Here is a 13,224-nt window from a genome sequence, read left to right on the forward strand (position 1 = left end):
ATGATGCTTAGCTTTTTATATATTATTTATTAGGCAGAGAATACCTTGAGGGGCTATACTTTTTATTTTATTATATCCAGGTCTTCTAAAGCAAACCCTGACAAGTGGCAATTACTGTAAATGTAATGATCATGTGTAGACAGCTTTTAAATTAGTTTGCAAACAGCTATATAACTCTTGGTAGTATCTGAAAAAAAATTCAACATCAATTCTGTTAATGATTTGATTTTGGGGAATTTTACTCTGCATATCAGATGGAGTCATAAGGAAGAGAGACACATATAGCTGTCAGACAAATCTTTCAGCTGCTAAAAAACCCCTCTGAAGTACTTTGACAGCATCTAGTCTGCAATTGTTGCAAAGTGCTGAAACATCACTAACTTTTTCAGTGTCTGAACCTTTTAACTACTAACAAAAGTTAGGTATTTTGTTCAGTATCTGATGTCAGATGAACCTTTAAGTCCTCCAGTTCTTTTAAGTGCTCTTACTGGAACCTACATGGTACGTGAGTGAATGCAAGCAAATCACCAAAAGTGTTTGGGGTTTTTTTTGCTTTTCTTTTGTGCTAGGCTGAAGAAAGCATTACATCAGTATTAATGCTTATCAAAGAGTGTAATGTTTCAGGGCGTCCTGAAAGAGTGAAACTGGCTTTCCAGTTTTTATGTGCCACATCAGTGTGGCTGCAACAGGTCGCAAGACTGGAGAAACTGCATAGTTAATGATACCTGCTCTCAGGCTTGCCAAATGGAGCGCAAACAGAACGGCTTCCCATTGATGCTGTCAGACAAAGTTCATGCTCTGGAAAAGTCCTTTTCCAGCAGCAGAACATTCTCCAGTCTTGGTACCTATGGAAGGTACTGGTCTAATGTCTGTGTAAGATTGCTCAAAGGATGTGTTTCTACAGTGCAAATCTTAAACAGCCTTACTTTCTGTGTGCATAGACACAATTTATTTAAAAATAGTGGTTACCTGTGTCACTATGTAACTTGGTGCAAAAATCAGGTACAAACACTGTCCCCTGTTCTAGGAAACTTTCAGAATTCTTTATTCAGTTTATGTACTAAATGTTATCTACAAGCTGAAGAGGACAAAGCGAGCTGGTTTGTTCCCTTATTGAATCAAAGCAAGGTGAAACTTGTAGGTAGAGCACTATTTAAATCATTGTACTTGGTACCAAGTGTGTGTGTGGCTTTCAGATGCTGATTGCTGGTAACCTGACCAGGAGTAATGCATCTGTAGGCTACAGTGAATACCAGCAAGGCTGTTAGCTTATACTTGAGCATATTAATTCATAATGACATCTACTTTATCACCACTAGAGGCTCCTCCAAGTCATGCTTTGGATATGTTTCTGTGTCAGGAAGCAGCTCATGCTTTAAGTAGCATGCAGATGTCTGAATCTGTCAGTGTAACACCTCTTTACAAACAATGAATTTGATTTTTTTTTTTAAATCAAAATAGTCATCCTCTTGATGGTATGGTTGAACCTGAATCATCAATTTGAAATAGTTACTGATCTTTAACTACTGATGAACTTTAAAGTGATATTGACTAGAAGCTTGTAGTCTTGCTTGCTAGTAACTGGAAAAAAACAAGCATGAAAATATTTGTAATAATGAGTGTGGGTACATAACTTAACATCAACAAATTTTATCCCAGCATAGATAAGGCTATAATTACCAACACAGATTATTTTAGGGTTCAGACACTTCCGATGTATGTCTGGGGTAGGTTTCCCATGGCAGGGCTGTACTTAGGCTAGTATTCTCAAAACACTGTCAACTTTTGCTGCAAACTGATTATTACTGCATCATAATTTGATAGGGTGTAGGCATCTTACATCAGGTGCAGTATGTCTGAGATACGGGCTCTGATCAAACAGCCTAACAACATTAAGACTTAAGTTTTCAAGAATTAATCTTGTAAAACAGGAAAGAATATCATCATGGGATTGTGGCTAGCATACCGACAAGGATGAGTTTTCTGTTCTTTGCCATTCCTGGGTTCTGGTAGCCCCAGCTTATTCCATATACAAGCAAGCAAGTCCTGTGCTCAGGTCTTACACTTTTGCAGATGCGTGGGTATCATTTTTCTCTGAATGGAGTAAGAGATGATCTGGTTCCCAAACTGACCATGTGGATGCTGCAATTTTTGAGCGTGGCTGCATGCTGGAGCACTGCACTGGAGCTATTGGAGACACAGCATGCATTTTTGTAGATTAAGCATCAGTGATCTCTGTAGTCACAGATACTTACATGTGATGATCCTATTATTTAGAAACTGGAGGAGCTTTTAGATGAGTCTTTGCAGGAAGCAACATGACTTGTTTCTGTGGAGGCTTCAAAATAAGGTGCTGTGTGGCTACTGGCATACATATGTGAGGATGTGTTGGAAGGTTATTTTTTATTATCTGTTTCTCTAGTGTTCAGCTAGTGTTCTTAAACTTCAGGACCTTAAAAAGGAAGGGTGAAGCTGAAAAATAAGCTATCCAAAATTCACCAGAAGGTAGATACCAGAAGGGTCTAAGTAGAAAGTGATGTCTCACAGTAGAAAACTTGCTCTGTCTTGAAGTTCTCTACATTTTTTTTTTCTTGAGGTATCACCTGTTCGTACAAATCTCCATAGCCATAGATGCAGCACCTCTTGCAAGAAAGCCTACTGTCAATCTGCTGCTGTAGTTTATCTTGTTGCTCAACTTAGACTGCTCTGTTTTTCCCCCCTGCTGTTGTGTTTGGAGGCTTTTCTTCATCCACACTCCAGTTCTCACTACAAGCAGACTGTCGATCTACCGTAGATCTTGTCTCTTCTTCCCTGGTATGCCACTTCTGGGTGATCACTTATCTTTCACACAAATTTCTTCTAAAGTTAAGTCAGATATGCCACTTCAAATCAAGAATAGTATCTATAACATGCTTAAATACAGGAAGAAAAATCTAATGAGTGTTAGTTTCCCCTCAGTTCCTCTCTTGGTACTGGTAGGCAATACTGCATAGTGTTAGAGCTATTTAAGGGTTGCTTTTAGTCACCCAATTGTACAAGTTTCCTCTGACTTTCCTACAAGATCCAGCTTTCTCTGTCCAAATGATCAGATCCCTTGCCTGTATTCTCATCTTACATCTGTCTCATTAAATACCTGTTTTGACCTTGAAATCCTCTTGACCTGCAGTAGTCTGAAGTGGTTTTTCCTGACTGCTACTCTTACCCTGGATGCCTTCAAACTTAATGTAAATGGTTATGATTAATTAGATACAAGCTTGAATTTCAAGGATGTTTGTTCATGTATGGAGCCTAGCTCGATTACACTGGTTCTGCTTTTATCAGAAGTATAAAGGGGAGTTTAAATATCTGTGCTGCACCAAAGATGAATCAACATGCTTTGCACCCTTTTGCTGGCTCTTTCAGGAGATATTTCAGCAAACTGAGGATTCTGGCTTTATCTAGATGTCATATTAGTCATTGACATGGCAACTAGTTGGAACATAGGTAGAAATATCAATGCTAGCTTTCACTTCAGTGTTGTACTTTCTCTTGTATATCCATCTGGCCTGAAAGATGTCTTTTTAAGCATCCATGTATTAATGATGATCAAGAACAACCATTTTGTAGATGGTTCTTGTCTAGCCAAGTGTAATTAGCTTTTTAAACAGAGCATGGTTGTTATAGTGGGGAGGTGGCTTCCCAGTGATCTGCAGGAGATGAGGACTGTATGTGAAGGGACGTGTTCTTCAGTACCTGTTTCCTTAGGAAACAGGTTGGGAGCATAAGGTCTATATGGTACCTAACACAAGGCAGCTCGAGATGTGATTCAAACAGTAGTACTTTGGAGCCACTGAAGGCCAAAGCAGATGAATATCTTGTCCTTGTGACTACAGCAGCAGTGCTGTCTGATCTGCTTTTTTTTAAAGTAGGTGTTTAGTGTAAGGGCTAGTCTTCTGCCTGGTGTAATGCAGCTGTTACACATATATTTTCAGGAGCTGGTACTGTGGCAGATTCGGGCTGGTGGCTGCTGCTTTTGCCCCCCAGCCCAGGCAAGAGCACTTTGTAGTGTGAGAAGTAGCAGCTTAATGCTCTGCAGGCATCACTGATCTGCCGCTGTGTTTTGATTTTTGACTTGAGGTGGGTGTCTGTGTTTTGAAGTCATTAAATGAATTAAACATATCATTTGAACTGGTCTCCCGTTCCTTAGTAGGCCAAAGCTCAAATTGAGACTTTAGCACTTCAATAATATTGTGGAATTTGGGAGGGGGTTGTCTTGTTTTGAAAAACTAAATCTGAGATCTGAGGTAGGATTCATCTATCTTTAGTTCTCATCCCTTGCAGTGCAGTTTACTGGCAACCAAGTCATTGGTGCTCATGAGTAAAGCTATACTGACTGTAATGCTGTGAGCGCCAAGTCATCTAAAGCACAAGGCAGAGTTGAAAAGAGAGAATGACAGAATGCTCAATGCCTCTTGAATTTGGCTCCTTACTAGCAAAAACCACCCAAAACATGTTACCGTAGAAACAATAACCTTAGGAGCAAGGATGGGTATGTATCAGCTAATGCACTTATTTTAGCTTAAACTTTAAACTTGATCTGTTTGAAGCAGCCTGTGATAATGGAGCTGACAGGCGCATCATTATGCAATGATGTGAAAATACGCTTTTTCATCTCAAACATAGGCTTCTCGCTAGCAAAGACCTTCTGACAGAGTGCTGGTTCTTGCAGTGAACTGTAGGACACTGGGCAGAGAGGCAGCTTGCGTAGGTGTATCAGACCTCACTGGCTTATACAGAATTATAGATACTTCCACTCTGGGGCTATGCATGATACAGTTGTATCAGTATAGGATTATAAATCTAGACTAATACAATGCTGATTGTGTCTCCACACTAGGACATGGTGCTGCTGTAGTTAGCTCTTTGGTTGCAAGTGGTACAGCCTTGCTTACTACTGCTGAGTAAGTGTTACCTGCATCTGCCTGGATTTACTGCCTGTGACAAGCTCCAAACAGGAGGGTTCATGATCAGTAATGCAGTGGCTGAAAAATAAGTAGCAGGGCTGCATAAGTGCTTAGTTGGCTTCTGTGTGGCAGCCAGTGTAGATGAGGTTTCAATTGCAATTCCTAGGTGCTGCCATTCAGCTTCTAGAAACCTATATCCCTTGTTTAAATAAAGGCTGGTATGCCAGCTTGAGAAGTCTTGTTAGAAGAACTGCTGCCTGCCATGCTGAGAAAGGCAAAGTTGTGTAACACTGCAGCACAGTGCTATGATTTACACTCACAATGCTATAAATATTCTGTTCCCCTTGCTGCTTATGAAAGAGGTGACTGCATCAAGACCTGCCCAGTGTTTTTAGCAGAACATGTGACTGGCTGTCCCTTGAGGAGAGCTTTCCTCTTGCATCCAGCCTGGTTTGCATATGAAGAGAATCAAGGCAGTTAGTCATTCACTGACTCATGAATGGTGCTTGTTTTAAAGAATTGTCTAAAAATAGTTAAAACAGGTTGAAGGAAAGGTTGCTTGTATATCGAGCTAGCTTGGACATCTTTTCACTCAGCAGTTGCAAACAGTATGGCTTGCTTCACCGAACAATAAAGCAATTTGCTATGTTTTGGTGAGTATGCAAGCAGGGGAATGAATAGGTGAGTTCGTAGAAACTCTGTCAAGCTTGATGTAAAATACTGTGAAACTGGGATGTACTTTGGTCATGATCACTTGAATTTGAGGAAACTAAACTCTAGAAATGACCAGGATAAGTCTGAAGTATATCGTACTCTCATGCTCAACTATTCCATAGACATGCCCGTATGTCAGTCTGCTTCAAGAAAGTGAGTTACTTACCCAGGAAATGAAAGTTCAAAACATGAGATGGAACAGGTTGCTGAAGATGTTGTAGGATAATGCAGTTCGTGATAAGAGACCACCTTCTGGACCCTGAAGCCTGGCAAGTGGAGTCAGGTGCCCAGAGCGTCAACCCGGTACACACTTAACTGGAGGACTTCCACACATTCTGCCAGAGATGCCAGGAATGTAGCATGATACTTTGAATAAGCAGTCTCAAATATTCCTGCCACTGTTCCAGCAAAACTCTTATTTTTGCAAATAGAAAGAGTTGGAAAATTGCTGCTTCTGAAGTGGTCACAGTTTCTAGAACAGCTGCACTAGTGTTAGAGCTTTACCAGTTCAGGTGCCAGCATCCTCAGCTATATCTGCAGTAGGACTATTTCAAGTGCCAGCTTCTCCTCTAAAGCAGAGACCTAAGAGGAGATGTATGATTTGGAGTAAACTTTAGGTGCAGTATTACCAAGTAGCTTTGGCTCCTTCAGCAAGTATTGGACACTATAGGGACACTTAAGTTTCACACAGTTGGAGTTATTCTTCCTATTTTGTCCAAATGGGGAAGTTGGTGTCTTTGTACAAATATAAATAAGAACTGAGTCATCTTTTTCTGCCTGGAAAACAGTCACACAGACTAGCCTCTCTGCATAACACACACCCAGTGAGCCTGATTTCAAGCCATAGAACTCATGTACAGTCTGAGGGCAACCAGAAGGCATCAGACCCAAGAGCACTATCTCAGTACAAGGCTTTCAGCGATGGCAGAAGTCTCCTCACATCTGGCCTGTCACAATCTCTAATATATTGAATGTTAATTTTTTTTCCTCTTAAAATCAGGCCTGATCCTGGAGTGAAGGTTGAACTGGGGGCAGAATCTAGTAATATTTCAGCATGGGAATTCCCAGGAAAATACAGAAACCTCAATATGATGTTAGCTTTCTCGTGTGGGAGTCTGAAATTGCTTTAGTGCTCGGCTCCTGTGTTTGAAGTTCAGCAAAGCTATTGGTCTGGCAGCTTGCCATACAGAAGAGGACTAAGTAGTTATGTTTAAGTCTTCTATATCTGCTGGTAGTTGCCTTTGCTGTGATGAGGTAGCAGACAAATGCAAAAACTGAGTGAAAATGGACAGGTTACAGGAGGAATACTTGGATGGCTCAGGATGCCACTGTTTCCAATTTGGTGTCTCTTGCTGGATGCTACATGTCCTGCAGCTGTTGCAGGGATGTTTTCAGTAACACTGTGTAAAGTGAAACTGATGATAAAAGTAATCAAAGCAAACCTGGCAGTCGTTAGCCTAATGTAGGTGAGTGCTCCTGTAAAGGGCTCCTTCTTGTGAGCTCTGGGGGCACTGACCTGCAGTTTTGGGAAAAAATTGTCAAAGCATTCCAGCCCTGTCTGGAAATGCTCTTGCTTTGTTGTTATCAGCCTGGGACATAGAGCTGAGGCAGGAGAAACCTCTCTGTCAAACCACGGGCACTGCAGGACTGACCTGTGCACAGCTGGAGTCCTTTGGCCCCTGCCAAAGGAAACTTCTTATTTGGCTTCCAGCCTTTCTGTCCCCAACTTTCTGTCCCCAGCAAGCTCAGCATTAACAGCTGCCCTGTCTGAAGCTGGATGCTCCCTGGCTCAAGAGCACTGACAATGAGTGTTTCTAGCCAGAGCCAAAATGGTTGTCGCATGGCTCAGACTGAACGGCACAATTATCTGGGCAATACCATGGACTGTCCCTGCCATAAAACCCACTGCAAGAAAGAAATATCTTCTCTAACTGCTTTAGATCCTAAACACAGCTGACATGTGCAGGCTAACTCAGTCTTGAGATGAGTAGTAGCTGCCATGAGTAGTTACCATCATGAAGGCTAGAACCTCCAGACTGATCTTCTAGGTTATCGAAGGGAGACAATATAAAAAAAAAAATCCTTTTGTTTATTTTGAGTAATGTTAGAAGAAAATGGTTTGGTTTCCAGGCACTGCTAGTTCTAATGCCATTGTTCAGAACAGTTTTATTTACTCGGACCACTTGAAAGATGGCCCAGGCAACAGGAATGTGAACGTATGAGATAGCAGGAGCTTGGATGCAAACCAGCTTAACTGGGCTGTAGCGAATCCCCCTCCTTATTGTTCAGCTCAGCCCTAGTTTCATGTTGGCTGTTAGCCCTGATGTCAGATCTAAGGAGCAAAAGACTCGTATGAGGGTCAAAGTCCTTTCTTTAAAGGTGTAACTGTAACTTTGACCATCGCATTGCAGACTTTCTGCTTTGGTCCAGGTTGAGTGACTTAACAACAGTCCCAGCATTATGAACATAGCTACATGGACAGAAATATTTAATAATTTACTATTAAAAGAAGTTTCGCTAAAGGGAAACCTAGTTTACATCAGAGGAGTCTTCCATTGGAAATACCAGCTTTTAGTAATGCCCCAGATAACTAACTTAGGAAATGTATACAAGATACGATTTAGTGTGAAACAAGAATGGACTTCTGCCTGTCAAACCAGTCTCTGATTTTGTAAGTTAACCTCACTTCTTGACTGATCTTTGGCCTACTGACTTGTAGCTGTATTTTCTTTCTTGTTTAGAAGCTTCATGTCCTTTTTATGAGATCTAGTTCACTGTTCACATTCAGGTCTTTGTGATTAAAATTCCTTATGAAACAGTGCAGGTAATATAGAATATATAAGGGGTTTGCTGCTCTTAGTGTTCATATGGCCACTACAGCAGCAAGGGAGTTTTCAGGACTCAAACTAATTCACCTTGTCACTCATCTTCTAACTTGGATCAGAGATGTGGTCCTAGTTCTCTAAAAGCATGGTGAATGTCAATAAATATTGATATGGTGCTGCTGGGAAATGAGGCGAGAACTGGGACTAAATTACCAGGCTAGTGCCCAGCTCTGCCACAAGAAGTTACTTATGTCCTAAGTCGTGACATCTGGAGCTGAAATAGCAGTGTTGGTCCTACATTCATTTTTACCTTGTCAAATAGTTGACAACGCAATGTGGCTAGCTTTCATGCTGCTCTACATGTTCTGAAGCTGGATGATATCAAGGTGCTTCAAACTTCATTGATGTGAGAAACAGGCTGCTAGTACTTACTGCTGACCTCTACTGAATGTGTTTTCTGGCACATAGTATTTAATACTGCATGCGCTAATCCAGGCTTAATGTGGAAGAGGAGAATCCATCAGATGAATTGTATAAATGCTTGATGTGCTAGAAGCAGTGAAGGGCTTTTGTGGGATTAGATATTAACACTTAACCCAGTAGTGGTCTGTAGTTCCTGTTCTTGTTGGCTTTCTTGTATGTTAAATGTATGGTGTAGTTAGCAGCAGGCTGGCAGGAGGCATTCATTAGGCGTGCAGCTGCGGGAAGTGAAGATGTGCACAGCGAGGAGCCTGGGTATGCCTGTTACAAAGAGAAATGAGGAGGCCTTGTGCTGTCTGCAAGTGCTGTAACTCCTGCCGGGGCAGGGTGGGTGATCTGTAGGACACCTTGGTGGTACCTGCAGACGGAGTCGGTAGGAGCTTGTCTGTGGGCTGGCTATAGCAGGTAACTGCAAAAAAGCACAAAATAGTTTAAAAACTCAAATGCTTCCTTTGTATCTGATCTTAAATACAGTTTGCAAAGGATGCTCAGTTTCACTGATGCTGTATTTTTATAGGGCTTGCATTAAGCTTGTGATGTTTTAAAATAAAAATTATTTTTAACTGGGACTTCCAGAAACACCAAGCAGCTGGAGTTTCCATTGGCCACTGTAAAAGCTGCTGGTGCTCCTGACTTCCCCAAATCAGGTCAGTTGTGATGCTGGTGGCTTTCCAGGGAATGTGTGCTCTTCCTCCCCATTGCCTTTCTGCAGTGGGCAGGTAGGATGGATTCACCATTCCTACGCTTGCTGCCTGAAAATCAGGGATCTAGTTTTTGTCAGCTTGAGAGGGGTAGAAGAAATCAGTGTCAGACTATAGAAGTGTCATATACAGCTAGGCTGGAATAAATACTGAATTTCTAGGCAGCTGAAGCTAGGAGGGAGTCCTGCCTGTGTTAGTGCTCTCCATTGAGAGGGAGATGATACTGATACCTAAGTGTTGAGTCAAGTGCAGGGCAAGATCTCCAGAAACAAAGTCGATGTAGTAGTTACTCATAGTGACTGAATCAGGACTTAATTCAGCAGTTGGTAGAAACATTAGGTTTGTATTTTTCAGTCAAAGAGCATGTTTATCTACTAAGACTATTTTTCTGGCAAACAGATTTTGTTATGGCTTTGCCTTATCCACATAGAAGAAAAATAACAAACCTGAAGTGCAGTCACTAATGAGGATGCCAGGGAGCAAGGCAGTAAAATAGGAAACAAATTGACCACGCTGGTTGCAATATTCTTACAATGTGTTGTGGTGTAACTTAGAGGTTGGAATTCTTGTGCAGTAGCTGTAAATGCCTTTAAAGGGCTGAATCTTCTGCCAGGCTGGTCTAGTCAATGTAACATTAGAGGAGTTTATTCTTTTTCTAGGGACTGTAAGTATGACTAGTTATAAATTGGGGAAGGGGGGAATGGGTTGATGACTGGTCTCCACCTTCCTGGCTATTGAATATGTTCAGTGGTGTCAAAGAGTCACGGTGAGCAGGCAGCTAAGATTTTAGGACACTGAAATAGGATTATTTCTGTTCAGTTTAAGCTCAGCTAGAGGAGTCAAATACATGGTGAATGCAGTAACGGTTGCGTACTCATAGATGGGGGACTGAGCTGCATCTTTAGTCCTCCTAAATGAGTTTGTCTGGCTGTAACTGAGCTGACAACAAGCTGCCCTAAAAGTCTGCCACTCTCTAGCACCTAGCTGTGCCTGGCTGAACTTACCAGAAATAAGCTCAGATAGCTGACTTGCCTTGTATCAGTGAAACTGTAGGGGTGAAACCTTGGTGAGCCACTGCTTTGTCTAGAAAATAAGTTTATTGCCTAATTAGGTCTTTTTGTCTCTTAACATGTTTAGAATTGGGCTTTTAGTGAAAAAACTGACCTGTAATTGTGGCTGTTGGTGCATCTTTGCAAGCAGTCTTGCAGCTTGTCTTGGAAATTCTTGGCTTGCTTAACCCACTCAGAAACTTGAATAGCATTCAGTGAGAGCAGAGTGGGTTTATGTAATTTCCCATGATTTCTGTTACAGAAGAGATGCAGAGTGATTCTCTGGGACCTGTTTGTAATGCCCTGGAAAAGCATTTGGTTTCACTTTTCAAATTCTGAATGATCTCAACATAGGGACCTGAAAGTGTGTGGGTTTTTTTTGTTTGGAAAAAATCCCTGCCTGTAATGTGGGGTTTCCTAGTTTGGTGGCTTTTGGCTCTGAAATGAGGTTTGTAGAGAGGCTTCACTTGCTTTATGCTCCAGTACAGCATCTCAATGTGCTAAACACTTACAGGCTAGTTAGAAATGGCTTATCAACAGTAATGTGACTCCGATTTCTTTAAACATGCAACTGGTTATAGGCAAGCTTGGGTCTCAGCTGCCTCCACATGAGAAGAAAAGGTTTCTCTAATTTCTCTTCAGTTGCATTTTCTGGCGCCAGAGCTCAAGAAGCATCCTTCATGTGGCAAAACACCAGCTTTATTTAATTCTGTAATGATTGTTATTGCAGGCAGGCAGATAGCCCTTTCCTATTAAAGAGTTATGGATGCGAGCCGGGATTTAGAAGTTGAAAGAGCGTTCCAGGATTCTACAATTTCTGCATGAGTCTGCATCACATACAGAGACCATAACTGGTGCTCCAGGCTCAGCCTTTGCAGTGGTGGTCTTGAGACAAAACCCTCAGGGTTGGACAATTTGAGAGCAGAGAGTTTTTACTGAGAGAAATGAGACCTGCTTCCTCAGCTCCTTGGCCCAGTATGTGGGATATAAACATGGTAGTGCTGGTAGACTACTGGCAGTATGCTTTTTTTTAGTCACCTAGAAATTATACCTCTGTAGAAGACACACAGGTTCTGCCAATAAACCTTGTAGCTAGCTCAACCCTGAGTTTTGTTGTCTCTTGCATTTTTACTCTTGGTCCTTAGGCTGTTTTATGTCTTAAATATCACGAAACTGCATGTAAGCACAGGAATGGGCTTTCTTGGGAAAACCCCAGTGGTCCGGAGGAATCTGCAGCTACATGATGCAAGCACTTGAGCTGAAGTGAATCTGTTCTGCCCTGGGTAAATCTCTGCCCTGCTCCCAGTGCAGGGTGGCATGTTGTAGAGCCAGGCATGTCCTTGCTGCAGCAGCTTTTCTCTTCTGTGATGGTGTGGTGATGAGGCGTTCACTTGCCCTTCTTTAAGCAATGCCATTTGTGTAACTGATCTTAAACTGTGGGCTAGGATTGTTGAAGTGGATCATAAATCTTTTGGTTGTGAGTGTGCTGTGGCAAATGACTGTGGGGTGAGAACTTGGTCCTGCTGTAACATCCACACATACAGTCAGTGTCATAGGCGGGCACGTGCAGAATGTAAAGCCACGTGAGCTGCTGAATTTGTTTCATAAAGGTGAACAGAAGATCATCTTTTCTTGGCTACCTGGCACTGGCCCCATAAAATTGGGGTTGCAAAGCAAAGGCATATGCTGATCTACAAGTAAAACTGTAGCCAGGTACTTAATCACTCAGTAATCCAATTTGTTTGGTTGCCTGCTTCTGTTTCTGGGAATAAAACTTCCCATAATCTGTCCTGTTGAACAAGGTCAGAACCCTGTGTCCAAGTGGCATGGTTAGATGCCTAAGTGGAAGGGGATCACCTGGGATTCTGCTCTTGTCATGTGCAACTTGCTTTTGGGATCTCTTCTTGCATTCAGTCACGTGAGCCTGGCTGTGCTGCAGGGACTGGGAGATGCTTCTCTGGAGATCCCATGCTAGAGTGGTGGTGGGACTTTCTTGGTGGGTTGAGCAATGCCAAGGGAAGGGTTTGTGCTCCACAGCGCAGCAAGCCGTGTGCGAGTCCCCTTTGAGGGGAGCATTTATGGCACTTAATCAGTCCAGATTCAGCCCTCTTTCCTTCTGGCTGGCTTTTCTGACTGCTGTGAATGGCAGGACAGCACAGATAAGTTACTAGTCAGTGCTGGGATCTCTGCAGTCTTCCCACAACTGACTCAGCTCTAAGAATCTTGCTCTACAGCTGGCTGCTAACCTCATAGGCACTAGAAGGTAGTATTTGCTGTCATCACCCATCAATATTTGGTTCACCAAGTTGCACTGATTTATTGAACAGACACAGATGGTATTCAGACTTGGGAAATGCTTGTGGTGGCAAGAAACCTAGTATTAGGAACGCAGGTAGATGGACCAACTTAACTCTTGCACAAGAGAGGCAAAAAAACTTCGGATCTTGATAGAACAAGTATCTAACAATTTTTTTTCTGCACAGAAAGAGTAATTTAAAGTATTCTCACTGGC

At 42.1% G+C, this 13,224-nt stretch overlaps 1 protein-coding gene across 2 annotated transcripts in view; it reads left to right on the forward strand.

Annotated features, from left to right (window-relative positions):
- Window positions 1-13,224, forward strand: part of UBE2R2 (ubiquitin conjugating enzyme E2 R2) — a 262,560-nt gene that overhangs the window by 27,457 nt on the left and 221,879 nt on the right. The gene's annotated exons all lie outside the window — the stretch shown is intronic.

This window comes from Mycteria americana, chromosome Z (genome assembly GCF_035582795.1).
Source record: "Mycteria americana isolate JAX WOST 10 ecotype Jacksonville Zoo and Gardens chromosome Z, USCA_MyAme_1.0, whole genome shotgun sequence".
Taxonomy (NCBI): Eukaryota; Metazoa; Chordata; class Aves; order Ciconiiformes; family Ciconiidae; genus Mycteria; species Mycteria americana.